At 57.9% G+C, this 19,223-nt stretch overlaps 1 pseudogene across 1 annotated transcript in view; it reads right to left on the bottom strand.

The window, feature by feature from the left end:
* The window catches only part of LOC308057670 (hydrocephalus-inducing protein homolog), a 105,322-nt pseudogene that overhangs the window by 17,335 nt on the left and 68,764 nt on the right, over positions 1-19,223 (bottom strand). Inside the window, exons 27-51 of the transcript in view lie at positions 17,961-18,358; positions 17,850-17,869; positions 16,359-16,595; positions 15,708-15,838; positions 15,363-15,444; positions 14,571-15,108; positions 13,716-13,852; positions 13,026-13,194; positions 12,746-12,917; positions 11,921-12,660; positions 10,607-10,846; positions 10,022-10,331; positions 8,843-9,919; positions 7,801-8,218; positions 7,008-7,066; positions 6,773-6,894; positions 6,113-6,613; positions 5,607-5,790; positions 4,978-5,119; positions 3,954-4,113; positions 2,553-3,338; positions 1,850-2,107; positions 1,406-1,692; positions 1,045-1,227; positions 681-800 (exon numbers count right to left, since the gene is read on the bottom strand). The product of the transcript in view is annotated as a hydrocephalus-inducing protein homolog (transcript). The remainder of the gene's footprint in view (positions 1-680; positions 801-1,044; positions 1,228-1,405; positions 1,693-1,849; positions 2,108-2,552; positions 3,339-3,953; positions 4,114-4,977; positions 5,120-5,606; positions 5,791-6,112; positions 6,614-6,772; positions 6,895-7,007; positions 7,067-7,800; positions 8,219-8,842; positions 9,920-10,021; positions 10,332-10,606; positions 10,847-11,920; positions 12,661-12,745; positions 12,918-13,025; positions 13,195-13,715; positions 13,853-14,570; positions 15,109-15,362; positions 15,445-15,707; positions 15,839-16,358; positions 16,596-17,849; positions 17,870-17,960; positions 18,359-19,223) is intronic.

Below are 19,223 nucleotides of genomic sequence, written 5' to 3'. Positions count from 1 at the left end.
CTCCAGAGCTCCCATGAAGAGGACAACTTAATTTCTACTATTGAAAAAAAAAGCTATGTTAAAAATAGAAATGCGCCAGCAGCTACAATGGCAACTTTTTCAGGCAGACTTTGTCCAGCATTGAGGACGGGGAAACAGAATTTCCATTTTCATTCCTCTGCAGATCCCCCACGCCCCCATATCGGCAGGTCGAATCATAAGGCCTTACTAATATTACAAACGGATGAATGTTTTACAAAACCATCAGCAGAGTAATTGCTTGTTCAGTCCACCTGTAGAGCTCAAAGCACTTTTAAAAAACACCATAAAGTTCATTTCGTAGGTGGCGAAGCTGAGATGTGGCGGGGGGACACAAGCTGCTCCAAGTGACCTTCAGGCTGGAAGCAGCACATGGCTCTGGCCACCAAGGCACCCACCAGGGAGGAAGATCAGCTCCGTCTCTCCCCTGCTCCTCCAGGACTCACTTGCCCATCATCTGCTCAAGTTCACACATCTGTGGCCCTTCAGCCCCCTGCATCTCCCAGGCAGGTCTCCACCTGGGCCTGCCCTGAATTGTGCCTCTGGGACGGCTCGTCCCCAGACGTGTCCGTGACAGCACGAGGCCCTGGAGGTGCCATCCCAACGTCCCATGCTGTGCAGGCAGCACATCAGGATGCTCGCTCAGGGCGGGGAGCACGTACCAGTCTCTTGACTTCCCACACAGCAGCGGTCCAAAGTGGAAGACACCCGTCTCCATGACATACTGCTTGAAGACAATGTCATCGTCTCCCTTGCTCTTCCTTCGGTGGGGAAACACCAGCCTGGGCAGAGAAAACAGGGAATGAAGAGCTGTGAGATGCTCCAAGTAGAAAACCTGGTCAGAAAGCCGTAACCCTTACTGGTGGCCGCGGTACCAGTACGCCCAGCTCCAGGCATGGGACAAGATGCTGGGCGGCTCAGGCAGCATGCTCTGCCCGAGCCAGAAGGTCACCGGGGTACAAGGGGCAGCCCTGGCTCTGAGCCCAGGGGGGAGCAGCGTGGGAGGCTGCCAGGGGCAAGCCTTACCGTGGGTCTTGGCTGATGGTGGGGTACAGGCAGGTGCCCCTGCAGGGCAGCTGGTACAGTCGCTTTGTCCCCAGGATCTCGAAACGCAGCGTCTGCTCAAACTGGCCCAGCACCGTGGAGCTGAAGTGGACCTTCAGTTCCACCTCGCCGCGGGCAGGCACTATCCACCGGCAGCTGCTCAGCCTGGCAGTTAAAGAGAGGGCTTCAGACACGGCTAATGAGCAAACAAGACGAGGAGGAGGGTTGTGGACTCGCCATCCCACGGAGGCACCAACAGAGGGGCCCTGAGGAGCTGGGGATGACAGACCTCACTTGACAGGGTGGCCGCGAAGCAGAAGGATCTCCTCAGCCCTCAGCTCACCTGACATGTCTCGGCGGGGATGGGACCGTGTCCTCGCCGCTTTGGTGCGCCCCAGGAGAAGATACGGGTCCTTCCCTGTCCAGCCCCTGGAGACATCTCCTGCCCTGACTGGAGCTCTGCTTCTCTCTCGCAGCCTCCCAGCTGCCCGCAGCTTTCTCCTCGCTCGACTGGCTCCTCACAGGGGCGACCTGCTCCTCTGCGGTCTGAGCCACAAGGGGAGGGAGAAAACAGAGAGGTGAGACCTGCCCCGAGACATCCCCCTCCGGGAAAGCAAGCTGTGGGTTTGTTAACAATTAGGGGAAGCACTAAATAAACAACCACATCTGCCCAGGGACTTGGTCTTCCTCATCAGGTTTAGTTTTGCCTACAACACTCTCCTTGCCCAGGACCTCAAGGCAAGGCGAGGGCTTGAGGGGTTTTTTTAAACCGTTATTCTCATCTTACAGACATCACAGTGATCCTTCCCCACCCACCCCCCTGCCCTGGCACCTTCACTTCGGGCACAACGGGGGCATCCACGAGACTTACGGCAGCATTCTTGTCTTCTTCTGCAGTGGCGCCTTCTGGCACAACAAAGACAAAGTGCTTGAGGGCTTCTCCTGCTGCAGGGGCCATCCGCTCTGCCGGGTAGTGGATCACGGAGTAGAAAGCAGTAGGGGGAATGGGAAGCCCGGAGGGACCCAGTCCAAGGCTATCCAGGACCTAAAGCGTAAGAGAAAACCCTGTTTGTACCCCTGTCACCTTCATCCTCACACTCACTCCTTAAAGGCACGGAGCTTTCGGCAATGTGGTGGGGCTTTATTTATATGGGGCACAGCGCTTCTTCATGCCCAGTGGAGTGGGTCCAGAGCAGTGCCAGGACCTACAAGTGGGACCTCGAGAGAAACCTCTCCCTGGAGTGACTCAGCTGAAGGAAACCTGAGCTGCCCTGCCCTGGGACCATTTGCAATGATTTCCAGGCTGGGAAATTCTCTCAACAGACGGGATGCTTGTACAGAGAGCACTCCTGCTTCCCACCCACCTGAGGGATGGTGAGAACCTCCCCAGCCATGGGGCTGCTGCGGAGCCATTGTGGAACATCATCGGTGGCCTGGACCGGGGCCCAGGAGCACGGCAGGCTCAGCCTCCGAGCCTCACAGGGCTCTACCTGCTCTGCCGCTGGCAGCTCGCTGCTCTCCAGGATCTTCCTAGTCATATCTTCTGAGCCCAGCACCTGGATGTCCAAGCAGGGCACCCCGACACCCTGGCCTCTGGCTGACCCTTTTGCACCTTCCCCTTCCAGCTGAGGTATTCTGGCATCCTCAAGAGCCTTCAGTTTTGCCAGATGCTCTTTCTCCAGCCTCTCCTGATGCTCCTTCTCTCTGTCCCTCCAGCTCCTGGGGCTGGATGCGTGCTGGGGCTGCTCTTCTGCTGGGTGCCGTGCGTCCTCGTGGTTCAGGGGGAACAGCAGGATACCCTGAACCCTGTCCCAGGATGCCAAAATACGCGCAACATCCCTCTGCGACGTCTCGTAGATATTAAACCTCAGGGCCAAGTTCTCGCTGTCACTCTGGGCCTCATTTTTTGTTTCCCCCTCTTCCAGGTCTGTGGGGTGTGCAGCCGCTGCCAGGTGGGCATCCATCAGGGTGACCTTGCTCTGCTTTTGCTCATCTTCCTTTGTGCAGCGTGCAACAGAGCCCAGGCGCTTCCTTACAGATCGTGTCTTGACCACCCCCTTGGTGACCTCCGACCTCTGGCTGTTGGATGTGTTGGTGTTGCTGGTGGGACTGTTCATGCCCTGGGCAGGAAGAGCAAAAAAAGCAGGGAGCATTTCAAAGCACTGACTCAGGTGCTGTAGGGCAGCAATGATCTTTACAATAGCACCCCAAACCTCGCTCGAGACCTGTGCTAGGCACCCTACAAATCCCAGTTCAGAACATAGCTGGTACCCAGTTTAGCTCAACAAACCAAACTCTTCAGTGTCAGACTGATGAGGGGTCCTGCAAACCAGCTGAGGAACAGAACAGGTTCCCAAACCAAGCAGAGAACTTAAGACACCTCCTTACTCCCGTGCAGTCCTCTGGGTTCATTTCTGGTGCGCTGAGCATCCCTGTGGCTGGCTGATTCTTTGCAAAGTCTGCCTGCTTCTTTGCAAAGTCTGCCTGCTAATGAATACCTAAGGCCTGGGGGCATCTCCTGCCAGACATGTAGGAAAAGACCCCACATCCCAGACAGATCATGGCTCACAGGTGTAAGTCACAGGCAGAGTGGGAAGAAACGCTGGACTAAAACTACCTAGGGCTTCAGTAGTCAATATGTGGAGTTACATGAAGCCAGGACTCAAAGGCAGCATGATCTTAGTAGAGCAGCTCTAGCAGCAAACCCATGGGAAGACACCCCGGTGCAGCAGCAGCACGATCAGACCCCGGTGGTTGTTTCCCAGCGCAGCCCCACATGTTGCTCCTGCCAGGTGCTCGTCCCCAGCACTGCGTGGGGCTCCCTGAGGCACGGCACAGCTCCGTAGGAAGGTCCCCAGGGCTTTCAGTCATCTCTGTAAACAACCACGCACCTGCCTGACATCAGGCCGGCTTTCCCTCCTCAAAGCATTCTCTTGGTCTTTTCCAGTCTTTCTCTTCCCCTGCTCAGAATTCTTCAGCTCTTCCTCCTTCAAGCGTTCCAGCTCCTGCTGACGCTTTTCCTCAAGCTCTCGAGCTAGCTGCTCCATCTCCCTTCAGCAAGCCAAACAGAAAACACGCCCGAGAGTCACCACCAGAAGTCTGGGCTTGCCGCCATCCCAGCTGGTCCTGCACTTCATTCCCTGACCCTGAGGCCAGGCAGAACCGTTAGGCCATCTCTGTGGACCTCCCTCAGCCTGGGGAGGCTGGGAATATCCCAAGTGAGGAGAGGTGGGAGGGGACCTCCAGGGCCAGCCAAACCTCAGCCTTGCTTCATAAGGGCAGCCTGGGCTGAACGAAGTGTGGAAACACACGCTCGCTTTAAGCGGGTCCCCCTCCCAGTTTCGGACTTAGCCTGCGCATCCTCCTCAACCCCTGCGGCCTCCCCTCCTGGGCTGCTTTGCTGGATCAGAGCTTCTCCCAGGCTGACCTGCTGCTGCAGCTGAGGGTGAGCCCAAGAGCCACCGGCTTCTATGGCCGGTGTCGCTCAGGAAGGAAAAACCTGGGAGATCAGCAAGGACTTCCCCTACGGCAGGACTGGGATCTAAACCAAGCCAGCACGGCTGTGCCTCACACCAAGCCACACCACAACCCCTCTGGTGTGGGGAAGAAGGGGGTGAAGATGAGAATCAACGTAATTAACTTAGAGACACTTCTAAGGAGCAGCGGCCAGGCAAGCCCAGAGCCCAGGTGCCGGCAGCCACCGTCTAAACCCGCGGGCTCCCCGCTCAGCTGGAGAGAAGATGTTCTCTCCCGGGAGGAAGGGCCTTCCTCTGCTGGGAACCTGGGGGTGGAACTGCCCACTTGGAGCAGACCCTTTCGGGCCTTCGCTCCGTGACCCCTCTGAGCTCAACCGAGGTCTCCGGAGCAGGAAAACCCTGCAGGGGCACCCTCCTGGGGAGTTACAGGTGCACAGACCTCTGCCTCCTCTCGCGCTGGACTTGGCGTATCTGGTTATGAAGCTGAATTTTCTGCTCCGCAGTGAGGGCATCATACTCATCCTCGTCCATCTCCCAGAGACGTTCTCTCTCCCTGCGGGCAGCTTCTTCCTGCTCCCGTCCTTCAGCCAAGGCCAGAGGAGAAACCATTAGCAGAGCTTGCTGTTGGGGGTGAGCTGCCAGGATTCACAGCTGTGTCCCGAGCCAGCCGATCATCCTGCCAGGAGGTGCTGGAGAGCTCACAGCCCTGCTCCAAAATTCAGATCAGCCCCTGAACTATCAACAGTTCACGGCGAGTTCCCGCGCCTTGCCTGGCTCCTGCGCACCAGCGTGGCGGGCAGCTGCTGCTGCTGCTTCGGTCCTGAGCCACAACAGCTGGCACTTGTGCCCAGGCTTTCACGGTAGAGACCAAGGGAAGTCTTCACAGCCTCAGCTCTGCTCTGCTGCATTTTAAGCAACTGTGAGCTGAGCGCTGGCTACACCCAGGCAGAAGGTGGAAGGATTAATAAGACCACTTCTTACAAGCTCTGCTGGTAACCCAGATACACACAGATAAGGCTGAGTGCTTGACAGGGAAGATTTGAGAGGTGCGGAGATGAAAAGTCTCACCTTCCTGCTCTTTTGCAGCTGTCTCCCTGGCTTTAAAGGACACATAATCCTGGAACAGGTTCACGACATAGATGTGAGGCCGATTTCCAACAGCTTTGAGCAGGCAGAGGAGAGCAGATGCCATGTTGTGCGCAAAGAGGGTTTCCAGGCCATCAAACACCACGCCCTGGTAGCAGTCACTCAGCTGCGAATAAAGTTGAAAAGGAACAGCTTTTCTAGCCAGCTGTGGCACACACGGGGCTCTCAGCCAGTCAGTAAATGTCCACTGTCAGCAGATGTCAAAGGACACCAGCCATCGTTGTGTCCAGCGCATCGGCCCAGACAAGCTCTGATCTTTCCCCACGTTCTGCCACCTTGGGGCATCTGCAGCTTCCCCCAAGGATCCCTGCGTGCAGCTCGGGGCTCCTCCGAGAGCAGATACAGACCTCCTCTCCAAACTGCCTCGCTGCCTGTCTCTGCGGAGCAGGAACGCAGCATCTGCCCCCACCCCACCCCACCCCACGTACCTGGAGCCTTTCGGAGAGGATGGCCACCAGCAAGTCCTCGGGCAGCACGCAGCTCAGACAGCCCAGCCCTCCCTCTGTGCTGCCACCGATGCTCAGCCATCGCTGCGCAGGGACGCAGGGAAGGGGAGGGTGGAGATGAGAAATGGAGGAGCCCTGCAATGTTGAACGCCACAAGTAAACCAAACCACTTGGGTAACCCCTGAACAGTTCCAACTGCTGGGCTTGCAGCCAGGGTTTCCCACTAGCGGGAGGCTCGAACCAACCCTGCAGGCCAGCAGCTCCAGGGGACAACCCTGGAGGACACATCCCGTGGCTTGCAAGCCCCCGGCACAGCATCCCGCAGCTTTGCCCACTGCCTGCGGCCACATTAGCCAGGACTGCACTTTGCCAACAAACTGTTGAGGCCCAGTCGAGATTTCTGCCAGAGCACAGGGGTTTGTTCCCACCCCAAGCATGCCCAGCTGGCGCTCTGCACCACACACCCACACACCAGCCCCCACTCTAAGCAGCCCCTTCGCTTCTCAGATGCAACAGAAAGGACCCAGGCATTACCCAGCGCAGATCACGCTTCACCTGGCAGCTTGTCGAATCCCTTCGATGCTGTTCCCGGGATTGGGATGCACGGCCATGCGGCTTCCTCTTGCTTGCTGCAGTGCTCACCGGCCTTTGGGAACTCGGGGACTGCAGGCTGCCGTCCTCCTCAGAGCTGGACTGGCGCAGCGCTGAGCTGTGCCCGGCCTTGGCGCGGCACTGCACGCTGAGAGACACATCTGCATTGTGACCTGCAGAGGGGACAGACAGCTCAGCGGGGCTGGCGATGGGTGCTGCGGGGAGCAAGCAGGCACCTTCCACCCCTGGCAGGGACACAGCACTTGTCCCCCAGCCTGCTGGGCACTAGCAGCGCTGCTCTCCAGAAGCAGCTCCTGCCCTGCTTCCCTTACTAGCACGATAAAGCTGAGAGAGGACGGAAAGGCCAGAGAGTTTGTCGTGCACAGCCCCGTGTCCCTCCTTAATAAACATGCACACAGGTGACACTTCGCACAGCAGCTCCCCTATGGATCAAGCCAAAGATTCGTCCCCCAGCACCATCATTTTCCTACCTTGCACCCATCCTGCCTTCTCCCGTGGAGACTGTAACGGGCAGCCCTGCCCCAGCAGCATCACCCATCTCCATGGAAGCTAAACCCTCTGCCTGGGACAACCCCACCTGGCACCCAGAGCCTTTTCCCTTCCACCAGCTCCCAACCACCCAGGTTCAAAGCTGAGCAATGTAAAACGTCCCCTGCCAAGGCCAGCGTCTGGCCTCACCCTGCAGAGCTCAGGGCAACAACTGCCCAAGAAAGTTTCCCCAAAGTCTCCAGTCTCACATGGAGCACAGCACAGCACGTGCCAGCTCCGCAACCTGACAGTGTCAGTATAGGGGGAAAAAAAAATACATTTCCAGAGAAAAAGAGCTCATCTGCAGTGCGTCTCATCCAAAACTCCTCCAAGAGGTTATTCTTCCCTTCCTCTCATGTCTGTGAAGCCACACTCACAGTCAGTCACCTAGAGCTTAATGAGCCACTTCGGAGGGTTATTCCTTGTTCAAGCGGGCAGCAGTTCTGCCTGATGGCCACAGGGAGCAAGCTGGATTCAGCTCGGAGAAAATGTGTTTATAAAGCTCTGAGAAAGGTATGGGTGTACTTCACCACTCCCAGAAAAAGGAACGTGTGTCAAGAAGCCCAGAGGCAGTAAAAATGCCTTTGTCTGACCCCTCAAAACAGAGCTTCTTATTCACCCGAGCTGTGTTATGAAATGGCTCTGCATTTCTACACGCTTGCACCCGTGCTCCCCAAGAGACCCAAGGGCTGCCAAACTCCTCTGGAGCAAGCAGAAGCAGGTGGCCATGGTGGGTTTCCAAAGCGCCGCTCTGCGCCCAGTGTTCCTCCTTACCCTCATCCTCTGTCTCCTTGTGGCTCTGCTCAGCGGCAGCCCTGATGCACAGCTCCCGGGCACGGAGCCCTGCCGCGCTGCTCCCGTCAGAGATGGCTTCTGTCACCACGGCGTCGATGGACAAGCAGGCAGCGCCGTAATATTTGGACAGGGCGACCGCTGCCGCTGTCTTTCCTTGAGAGAGAGAGGAAGGCGGCTTGGTGACATTTGCAGGTGAAGCATTCTCAGCGACAGGCTCTGGAAAGCCCCCCCAGAGGCTTTGCAGGTTTCAAGGACGTTCAGAAAGCACATGTCCCTTTAGGGGACACCACGAGGGAGGCAGCTTCAGCACGGTCAGAAGCGCTGAACTCCAGAGCCAGGTGGATCGCCTCCACCTCCGGTTCAGCCCAGGACTTTGTCCCTTGTGGTGTGACCTCAGCCCTGGGCCAGGACATTGTTTCGAGCCCTGGCCCACCACCACCGTTCGCTACCCTGTGCTGGTGGGTGCCAGCTGGGCGCAGTCTGGGGGTCAGCATGGGCTAGGGGCTGCTCCCATGAGGAAACACGGGCACCAGGCAATGTGGTCCCATGCAGCAAGAGGGACATGGCCACCCCATCTGGGGGGACAAGAGCCTAGCTATAGGGACACAAGATGAGCCACACCACTGGCACCAGCTAGGCAGAGGCCTGGGACCGTTTCACGGACCAGCAGAGCTGTGGCTTGCCTCGCTTCGCTTCAACTGGCCGACCAAGCACCACGGCCCACCAGGATAAGTCTCTCCTGCTTCCCGCTCTCCTTGCAGCCAACAGCTCACGCACCTGTCCGAGGTGCCCCATGGACGATGATGACGATCCCTCTGCGGCTTCCGCCTGTGCGCCGTTCGGCAGAGATATCGATGCCCAGGTGGCGGGCGATGGCCCTACGGACAGGGCTGTCGGCCAGCTCTCCTGCAGCCTCCTTGCTGCTGCTGGTGCTCTGCTGGTGCTCTGCTGTGTAGAACCAGGTAGAAAAGTCAGCCTCCTGCCTCCCTGGGACCCTGATCGCCCTCCCCATCCCCTCAGACCCTGGGAGAGGAGACTGCTGCAAGCAATGTCACAGCCCAGATCTCATCGTGCCCGTCCTCGAGGCTCGCGCAGATCCAGCTGCTGGCGAAGGGGCCTGTTCAGAGCACAGTAAGTGGGGTGGCAGGAGGAGGAAAGAGCATCTGGCAACACCCAGGAGGCCTGGGCCACATCTTCCATGAACCCTCCCCACGGTCCTCATGGGAGTTTGGTCCCGGGTCCTGGTGCCTAAGGGGGGTGACAGGTGCAACTGGGCATTGGGAACAGTCCCGAGGGAGATGGCACCAGGCTGCAGTGAAGCAATGGAGGTGGCACTGAAGTCCACCGCTGGGGCCCTTTTGCCACAACGGACAAAATAGGTGAAGAGCTTCGGGTTACCACCCGTCCCGCGTCTTTCCTTAACACCTTCCTCCTCCTCTTCCCCACATTCAGATTCTGAATTCACCCTGTTGGACTGGCTTTCATCGAAAAGGGAGGGGGGAACGACCGAGCTACGGGGTGAGGTGCTGCCAACAACCCCAGCGGAGTGCTTTCTGCCCCCATCTGACAGGTGCCAGGCACCTTCAGAGCTGGCCGAGGAGGAAGGACGTGGGGAAGGAATGGCAACCTGCTCTTGGCCATTCCCACTTTGCAGGGCCACAAGCAAAAGCAAAACTCTCCTAAGGAGGGAGACTCCCAAGGCACCGAGGAGCCTGTCCAGGGGTATTCTGAGCTTGTGCTTGTGTTGCCGCGAAGGAACAAATCTAAACCAGCTCGTTATATTAGACTTGGTCCTACAGGCTGAAGAACTCATCTGAGCTTGCTCTTTGTGGCTGAGGGACACAAGGGGACACCCTGATGATTTCCCCAGTGTGTGGCAGTAAGATATGAGCTTGCTTTAGCTGCACTCAGAGCTGTGAGAGGATGCGTCTTACAAGCCACAGGTTTTCACCTAGCAATTCCTCCACCAAGCTGGGGAACAGGCGGCTGCTAAAAGCACGGGCTTTCCGTGGAGAATGAGGTCATGGAGAACTCGGGGTACGCAGCCTGGACTCCCTGCTGTGTCCACACTCAGGACAGACCATGCCAAACCCTCACCCTTGTCCTGGTCCGCTGGGTCCCCAGTCTTGGGCTTTGCTTGATCATCCTGCAGCCCCTTCTGGTCCTGAGAGTACTCCAGCACCTCTGGGGGCAGCTTCTCACCCGGGCCACGCAGAGGCAGCAACAAGGTGTTGCGGCTGTCGTAGTCTTTCAGCATGCGCAGGACCTGTGCGCGGAGGGACGAGAAACCACATACAGGAGGGGTTTCTTGACCACACGAACACACTGCCCAGCCAACCAGTCTTCTCCCTCATGCCTTCCACCCAGCACGGACTACCCAAGCACCCCCCTCGGCCTGGCAGCAGGGCTGGCTGCCCCTCAAGTGCCACCAGGCTGTGCCCTGGGGACTGCCTCCATCTCCCTGGCGCAAGCCCGGGAATGCCACCACAGCACTGTGAAGCTACGGCAGCACGCACACGGGGACCAGACCTTCCCGCTCACCTGCTCCTCCTCAAGGTACTGCTGGTCAAACTCCAGCGAGTAAAACTCGATGGGAAACTCGCACGGGTTCTTCACCACCACTGTCCCCTCCACCCCATGGCTGTATGGCAGCACCGGTCCCAGCTCAAGCACTGGGGGGCTGAACTCCAGCTGCGGCTCCAGACCTTGTCCCGAGACCTGCAGCTGGAGGTGCTGGCTGCTCTGGCAAATGTTAATCTTCAGCCTCCTTCTGTAGGACTTCTGAAAAGAGAGAAGCACAGAAAGGTCCTGCGCTAAGTCCCAGGTGACAAGGGCCTGGAATTCAACCCTTGCCCCAAGGTCAGCGGTGTCATCGGTACCTCTAAGGTGAATGGAAAACAGGTATTTAATTATAGCAGAGGCTGCAGCACCTGCATGCTGGCTCCAGGTAACTGGGATGGATCCTGGGTGAGGTGTAACTGGCTGTTTGGTGTCAGATCTGAAACAGTCTGTCACATGTTTTCACCCAGTCACGAGGGAGCGCAGCGCTCATGAGAAAGGTCCTCGGGGTTACGCTGCCCAGACACAGCTGTGGCACTGCTGCATCAGGCAAACACCAGCCACGCAAGAGGCAGATGAGCTCTCGCTGGCTAGAAATAAGGGTCATCTTCTCTGCTCAGCGTTTGGCTCTGGCCAAAGCCCAACACAAGCTGGTGGCATCCCTACTAGCAATTATACCGTCCCTGGGACTGTTCCCAGGCATGGAAGCACTTGTGTCCATGCTGTCACACACTGCCAGCTTCCAAGTCACTGTGGCCACATGCAAACTGCCTTTGGGAATGCTCCATCGCTTAAGCTGACTCCCAGACCGCGTGGGAACACGCAGGCAGGTTGGGCCAGAGCCACAGGGACTGCTGGCAGTGTACCGCTACAGGTGACAGTCCCGCCGTGCCCAGGAAGGTGTCTGGCGGCTGTTTTGTCTGCTGGTACCGGCAGCAGGATTAGCCCAGGTTGGCCCTTCCAGGGTTGTCCCCCGCGAGCATGCCAGCTGCTCTGCGCCGGGGCGTTGCAGCCTGCAGATATGCCCACACGAGGTGGAAGGTGAGGGGAGACAGGTGGATCTCCTCCATGTGCCGAGAGGGAGCCACACCGCCGAGCCTGGATGCTCCCTGTGCAACTCCCCGTGGGGATTCCAAAGCGCTTCTCAGAAGTGCGCGCTACAGGGGAAACTGGGGCACAGCGGGTACGGGGCTGGCAGAAAGCTCCATGCGGAGGCCAGACCTCATCCCCTGCGCTGGGCTCTCATTTCCACACTGCCCTGCCAGACCTCCGCGGGGTGACACCTGCCAATCTCACCTCTTCCACGGGTGAAAACCTGACTCGCATGTTGCATCGCTGTCCGGGAGCGAGGGTTCCGGCCGAGGGCAGTGCCTCAAAGACACGGGGCTTGGCTTCCAACTCCTGCAGCAGCTTCCGACGCATGCTCGCTGACAAGCATTTGTCCACCTGGGCACAGAAACCAGGCGTGTGAGGTGGCCTTTGTGGGGACAGACTCTTGGTTCCTGCCGTGCTCTGAGATACTGCCACGGTGCGAAGAGCACCCACGTCCAAACCAGACGTGGCCACCATAACCTGGTGGCACCATAAACGGGAGCAAAGATGTGTAGGCAGGGCAGGCAGATGGGGAGGCGCTGTCCTCAGAGGAGGAGGAATGGGTGAAGATGGCAGAGAAGTGAAGCATCAGCTAACGAACAGGTCCAGGCGAAGCAGCCTTGCCCCGTACCCTCAGAAGCTTCCTCAGCCGAGCTGTAGCCCAAGCGCCCAGGCAGCCACGGGGGCAGAAAGGGCAAGAGAGGCAAAGAAAACCCAACCAAGAAGTTACGTGTCACACCTTGTCTGTGCTTTACCTTAACAGGCTCGTGCACGGTGACGAACCATTGACAGGGGACCTGGAGCTGATTGTGGAGCTGGACAGTTTCTTCCCGACACTGCCCACACTGGACAGCGGAGAACTCCAGCCTGTCCCTGGAGAGGCAGAGGGACGGCACAGTCACGTCGGCACGGAGGCGGACATGGAACGTGGGGCCACCTGCTACCTAGTGAAGGACAGAACATCCAGCTGAGAGACCAGGTGACATCTGCTGCTGTGTCCAGCCTGCTGCCTGCCCCAAAAGGTGGTACCTTGATGGGCAGGAGCACGTCCACCTCTCCCAGTGGCAGGTTGGCGCTTTGTGGGTCAAAGCGCACTCTGAAGGTCTTAGTCTTGCAGCAGGGCAGGCACTTCACATGGTCCAGATCCACACTGAAACCTTGAACAGATGAAAATAAAGCAGCTGAGATACATCTCATGTCGCTTGTGTGTCACAAGCACGTTAAGGCCACGCGGGCGTCCTGGCTGGCAGCTCTGCGAAAGACCCCCTTGTATCCCCGGAGAAGCCTGCTGCTCTTTCTCCCTTGTCACCGCCCAAGGAGAAAGCGTTTTCGCAGCCAGAATCCAAGGTCCACATGGTAAAAATGAAACCCATCAGGCTGAGCTTCAGCAATTCCTTCCTTGGGCATCTCAGGGAAGGATGCACAGACCTCCCCGAAGGAGAATTTCCAACGAAGATTCCCCCATGCTGCGGTGTTCCCTGGACAACAACTTAGAGAAGACACCTGACCACCCCTCAGACACAGCAAGTCACCGTTTGATGGGACACAGCCTTGCCTCAGGGCCTGTCGTGGAAGCCTGTTTTGATACACCAGAGGATCTCACAGGCTCTTTTCTCAATAAAGGCTCAACTGAAGGGCTATGACATCATGAAGTCTAAACAAAGCACTTCCAAACCACAAAGGGTCCCGTCCGTTTGCAACACGAGCCCACAGAGAGCACAAAACCTCGGCTGTCACTCATGGTAGCCAAGAGCAGAAGATGATGAGAGGTGACCAAGGTGATCAGCCCACCTAGTCCCTGAAATGAGGTGTCAGGGCAGTCCCAGGCAGACCAGGTCTCTGGGCACTGCTGGCCAGGAGAATTCAGGCTCTAAAGCACCGAGCAGGGGGCAGTCAGGAAGAAAAAAGCTGTACAAACAGGCACGCAACACGCCCCCACACACCCAGTGACTTAAGCTCATCTGTCAAGCCCACGGGAAGTCCCTCCAGCACTGGTTACCTGTGCCACACAAGGCACGTCTATCAGCGAGGAAGGACACAGGCAACCGCCCGGGGTTGGTGATCTTCACAAGCTGCGTGCGGACGGTACCAGGAATGACACAGCCAAAGTCCAGGATGTACTCAGGCAGCTGAACTCTGAAAGGAAGAGAGACATTCCTTAAACCACAGCCCGGCTACATCTCCAGGTGGACAGAAGACACAAATAAAGTGGGTATTTGCTGCTGTAAAAACCCAGCTCAAGCCTGTGAAAGCCAAGGCCTGACCACCTGGTAGTAACACTTCAGTTAAGTCATGGAGGGTGCAGGTCCTAGGTTTTATCAGCTACCATTGGGACCTCAACACAAAATTGTGTTTAACTGGTCACAGCTCCTCGGCTACAAAGAGCCACTGTGGCTAAGTCCACCAGACCTCCACCGGCCTCAGTGGAACTGCTAACCTGGTGTACAGCCCAAGCCTGAAATCGCTTCAGGACCTTGCAATGAGATTTGCCTGCACAGGCAATCTTCCCCGCTCTGCAGCCAGGTCTGTCCCCAGAGCAGCCCCGGGAAAGGCAGGAATCGGCACCGACAGCGTTCAAGGGCAGCTCCTTCTCCAGAGCAATCCACTCGGGAAAGCGCATAAGTGGTCTGTTTTGCAGAGCATTTTCTTCCTGAACTGGAGCCTACCGTGCCCCTGCCTCATCAGGAAGGAGCAGAGGGAAGGACCAAGTCACCCAGGCAAGCCCTACGGTCCCACCAGCATCTACACCCCCTGCTTTAGGGTTTCTCAGCCCGTGCGATTCCCTGCTGGCTTTGCTTAGCGTGGCCTGTTAGTTGGAACAAAGATGCCAGCTTTGAGTTGCCTCTTTCAGAGCTGGTCAGCAGGGACGGTGTCTGTGCTGTCTGGAGGGGCTGGATGGTCTGCACTGGACCCCCTCAGCACTAAGAGCAGAACCCAGCATCTGTGGGGAGCTGAGCACCCCAGGGTGGCACTATGAAGTGAGGACACTCGGCTGCTCACAGGGAGCACGTCAAAGCTACCAGGGTCAGACCCTTTCTGCAGTGCCCAGCTACTGCCAGCTCTGCAGACACCAGGAGCTCTCGGGAGCAGGGGTGCACTGCTGGGTGTCACCCTCGGGGCACCTGGAGTCTCTACTAACTTGAGAAGCCTCCGACGAGCACGCTGGTCAAAGGCCGCTTCCTCTGGGGGGCCGGAGCTGAGAGCTTTCTGCTGCTCCAGGGCATGTTCCTCTATCAGCAACTGCTCCACCTGCAGCTGCAGCTGCGTGTCCCACTGAGGCAAGGAAAGAGAGCGGCTGGTTAGCAAAGGTCCTGCCCAAGGCACAGGCTTGTCTCTGAGAGAGGATCCCACCCTGATCTTGTTGAGAGGGGCGATGGAGTCCCTCTGCCTCGCTGCTCAGCGTCTGTGACACCTCCTGCTCCCTTAGTCAAGACCTGATCTCAAGGGAAACAGACTCCAGCACCTTCGCCTGCCCAGTCACTGTCATAAAAGCTGATCTGGCCAGACAAACAGACAGGCAGGCCAGGAACCTTCCAGAGCTCCGAGTATTTGCCTGCCCCCAACCAGTGCCAGAGCAGCTTGGACAGCAGCTCTCTTGGAAAGGGAGCCACGAGAAAGCTGATGCCTCTTGGAGATGACCGCTGACAGCACAGCCCCAGGGCGCAGTCAGGCTGCTGCTGGTAAGCTGGGTCGTGAGCAACAAACCCCTCAGACACGACCCGCAGCTCCTTCAAAGTGCCGGGAACTCAGTCACTTGAGCACGGCCTTCAGGAGCTCTCCCTGAGGCAGTCGGGGAGCTGGTGCATCTGCTGGAGGGACAACAGCCAGAGCTGGGCAGCCCCTGGGGCAGCGCTGAGCTGACACATGCTCGTGGCCAGGTGCGGGCAGGGAGGTCCCAAGTGCCAGCAGGGCCCCAGGAAGCCTGCTGCGGGGTGCCCAGGGCTCGAGTGACACAGGGGCAGGGTGGCACATGCCAAATGGGGCTTCTCACCGCGGTGTCCGCGTCGTCCCTGGGTGGCTCCGCGGCTGCAGCCTCCCCCAGAGTAACTGCTTCAGCTCTCTGGCTGTCCTTTGCCATCTTCTCTTTGGCCTCTTTGAGGACCTTCTCATATTTTGCATTTCCTGGAGGAAGAAGCGATCCACAAATAGAAGCGTGGACGCCGTGCCAATCCCACTTAAGCTGGGAAGCCCCACTCCCCTGATGCTGGCCTCTCCCAGAAACAAACTCCTTGAGCAATCTATGGGAAGTAGATGCTGCTGCTCCTCTCTGAATCCTGACGTTCACTACCACCCACCTTCCCCCCTACAGAGGAGCATCCCATCCCCTGCAACGCGATGGCAAATCCAACCCTGCCAACATCCCTGCCAGCCCGCGTTACAGCTTCCCCAAGCTTTTCTGCCCAGCCGCCACCTTCCCAGGCCTCCGACAGATATGCTGGCAAGCTCTGCAGGGTGGTTCCTGGGGCAAAGCCCACATGGGCTCACCTGCTAGAGACCCAGGAAGCAACCCGAGGGTTGAGTGTTGCTCTGACAGCCCTGAAACCTCCAGGCTCGGTGGGGGTGGGGGTGAGCTGCCCTGTGGGCATATGGCATGGGGAAAAAGCCAGGGGACCTTCCCGTGGAGCAGAGAGGCAGTGCTCACCGCTGATGTTCCTGGGCAGGTCCAAGCAGATCCTGGGAAGGGTCCCTTCTCCTCTCAGGGTGATGCTTGCTGGTTCCAGGTGACCCACTTGAATCTGCAAAGCCCTGCAGAAGACTCCAGGCACTCCTGGCAGGTAACAGACTTTGAGCACTTGCTCCTTGCCAGGTCCAATGTAACCCTGCAGGGCATGGGAGACAAGAGAGGGAATGCACCAAAGAGCGTTTGGTGGGGGGACGGCTCAGGCGATAGGCACACTGAGAAGAGAAAACAGCTTCTCCTATGGAAGAAAACGTCAGACAACACGGCCTTCTAGCTTTCTCGTATCCTAAAAGCTCGAGCCTCCTACACCAGGGTGCAGTATGTCCTTCAGAGGGCTCGTAAGGCTGCATTCCCACAGCACAGACCGCCCTTTGCTCAGCGGGAGCGCAGCTCTGCTGCTCACAGTGCTTACCCTCTGCTAGCAAGAGCCAGACTGAATAAAGAAAAGCTCTTTTACCAGCCGCTGCGGAAGACGAGCTAAGGCCCATGCCCTCAGCAGGGCCAGCAGCTCCTCACACTGCACGTCAGCGGTTGCCAGGCTGCTGCTGAAGGGCCTGACTCATTCATCATCCCAACCAAACATCTCCTGCCTGCGTGGTTACACCAGGGGTGCGTGAGCCCATCCAGACTCACAGCGACCTGCAAACATACATCTCTGGAAATGCAGGAGCAGACCAGGACAAATTCTAGGGAAGAAGGTGTTGCTGGGAAGGACATCTCCTCCCTGGGCTTCCAGAAAGGCTCTCCAAGCCTCAGGCTGGGCTCACACCAGCCACACTGAGAGCACATGGAAGCAGACAGCAGCATGGCTCTGGGTGACCGGGCACAGACGCAGACGCCTTTGGCTCGCCGTCTGCACGCTGGGCTGGACCCTCGGCTCCCCGCTCCCCTGCACGCTGCAGGGGAAGCCGCTGAGCGGGACAGCTCCTGCCACTTGGTCCCCTGAGCCCGTACTCCAGCGCACAGCGCAGCTGCAGCAAAGGTGAGCCCTGCCAAGCTGCCAGCACCCACGCTGCTGCTGCAGCAGCTGGCTGCACGGGTCCAAGCAGAGCTGCGTCTTCGGAAGCCCGCGGGAAGAGGGCATCAGTGTGTCATCCCTTGTAGGAGACGGGCATGAAAACAATGTGAAAGCCATTTGGCTTCCTCTTCCCCTTGCAAAAGGGACAAAGATAGGAACGCTGCTTCAGCTCAAAGACAGCCACGCGGGACTAAGAAGCTGGGGCGCCGGGATGCTGCAAACTCCTCTCCTGGCTGTTCCAGCCCCGATCCTCCCTGACCCCCTCGCTGCCCCACAAAACTGCTGCAAAGCAGCAAAGCTGGAGGAGGGACCAATACAAGGGCTGCTAAAATTTCTGGCAAAGCAGCTTCATGCCCAGGCAAGACAGTATTTCAGCCCTGCTTAGTGCTGGCAGGGGGCAGGTGGGGTTTCTTACAGGCAGGGACAGGGAGTACGTCCTGCTTGACCACACAACCTGGGGAAGATGACCCTCACAAGAGCCTGCACCGTCTGGCTCCAGTGTCGGCACAACCACAGAGCTCAGCACTCGGGGTCCAAAGAGCTACCGAAGCCCTCGTGCCTCCCGCCGGCGGCTGCTGCAGGATGCCAGAGCCACCCACCAGCAAAGGCCATGAAGGGGCTCTAGTAGGACCGCGCTTGCTCGACCTTCTCTGCCACCCAGCAGCAGTTGCTTACAGCCCTGGCTCTCCGTGCCGGTTTTGTGGCTCTGTCTTCCTTTTCTTTTTTTCCACCTGCCCCACCACCTTTTTTCCCTATAACCCTCTCCTGGGCAGCCTGGCCAGGGTGAATCACTTGTGCTACTCACCGTGCTGGGCACGGCCAGGGGCACGCCGAGCGGAGGGCTGTCCGCAGCGGCTGCGCTGGAGCCGAGCACCACGTAGGTGAATCCCACCTTCCCTCTGTTCTGCAGGGTGACCTCCGCTTCCTTGACTTTGTTAAACAGCTGGAGAGAAGACAGAGGAGCGGGAAGTTACAGACGCAGGTCTGCTGCTGGGAGTCTCCTTCCCTTTTCCCTGGCTTGAAAGCACATGAACACAGCGCAGAAGCAGGGAGCGCAGGGGAGGTACAGGCACTGCGGTGTCCTGGGTTAACCTGGGCGACCCCCAGCCACAGGGTACCCCTTAGCCCTACGCAGGAACACTATTGACGGCAGCACGTAGAGGTGCAGTAATAAATAAACCAGGGGATACAAGCCCTCTGCTCTTTAAGGTGTCACCTAACAGCCAGCTGAAACAAAAGAGGAGGCATCGAGGCATTTCAGAATAAGAGGCACCTGCATACAAGTATTTGCAAGCAAAACAGAAGCAAAAGTAGAGACAGACAGGGCAACAGCCAAACAGGGCCAACAGCTGGAAGGGTCTGTGGGGATTTTAACTGAAAAGAAGTGCCAATTGTTCTGGGACATTCTCTCCAGCTGCAGTGACTGGAAGCCCAAGTTAACTTCCTCCCCAGTTTATTTTGTTGATTAATCAAGAGCATTAAAAGAAAGCATCTCCTTGGACCTCAGGCTTTAGGAACGGATGGGCGGATGAGGGTCCTGGGGACATGTCCCTTTGGAGATCACCACAGGGTCCTTGCCTGTCCCGGGAGGCAGCGCTCGTGACCTTGAAGAGGAGGAAATCCCAACTATTGGGGGGTAGAGATGGCCATTAAAAAACAACTCTGATGCAGAACGTATCACCCAAAGGCAGTACTTCCAAGCGACAGAGCCAACAGAGTAGCTGGGAAGGGAAGAGCGCCCTAGACCTAGGTGGGCAGCAACGCGCCGGCGACAGTTCCAAGACAAGGACCTCTGCCAAGAGAAGCGT

Source organism: Falco punctatus (genome assembly GCF_963210335.1).
Source record: "Falco punctatus genome assembly, contig: scaffold_56, whole genome shotgun sequence".
In the NCBI taxonomy this organism is placed as follows: Eukaryota; Metazoa; Chordata; class Aves; order Falconiformes; family Falconidae; genus Falco; species Falco punctatus.
This window is presented reverse-complemented; position numbering and strand designations above follow the sequence as displayed.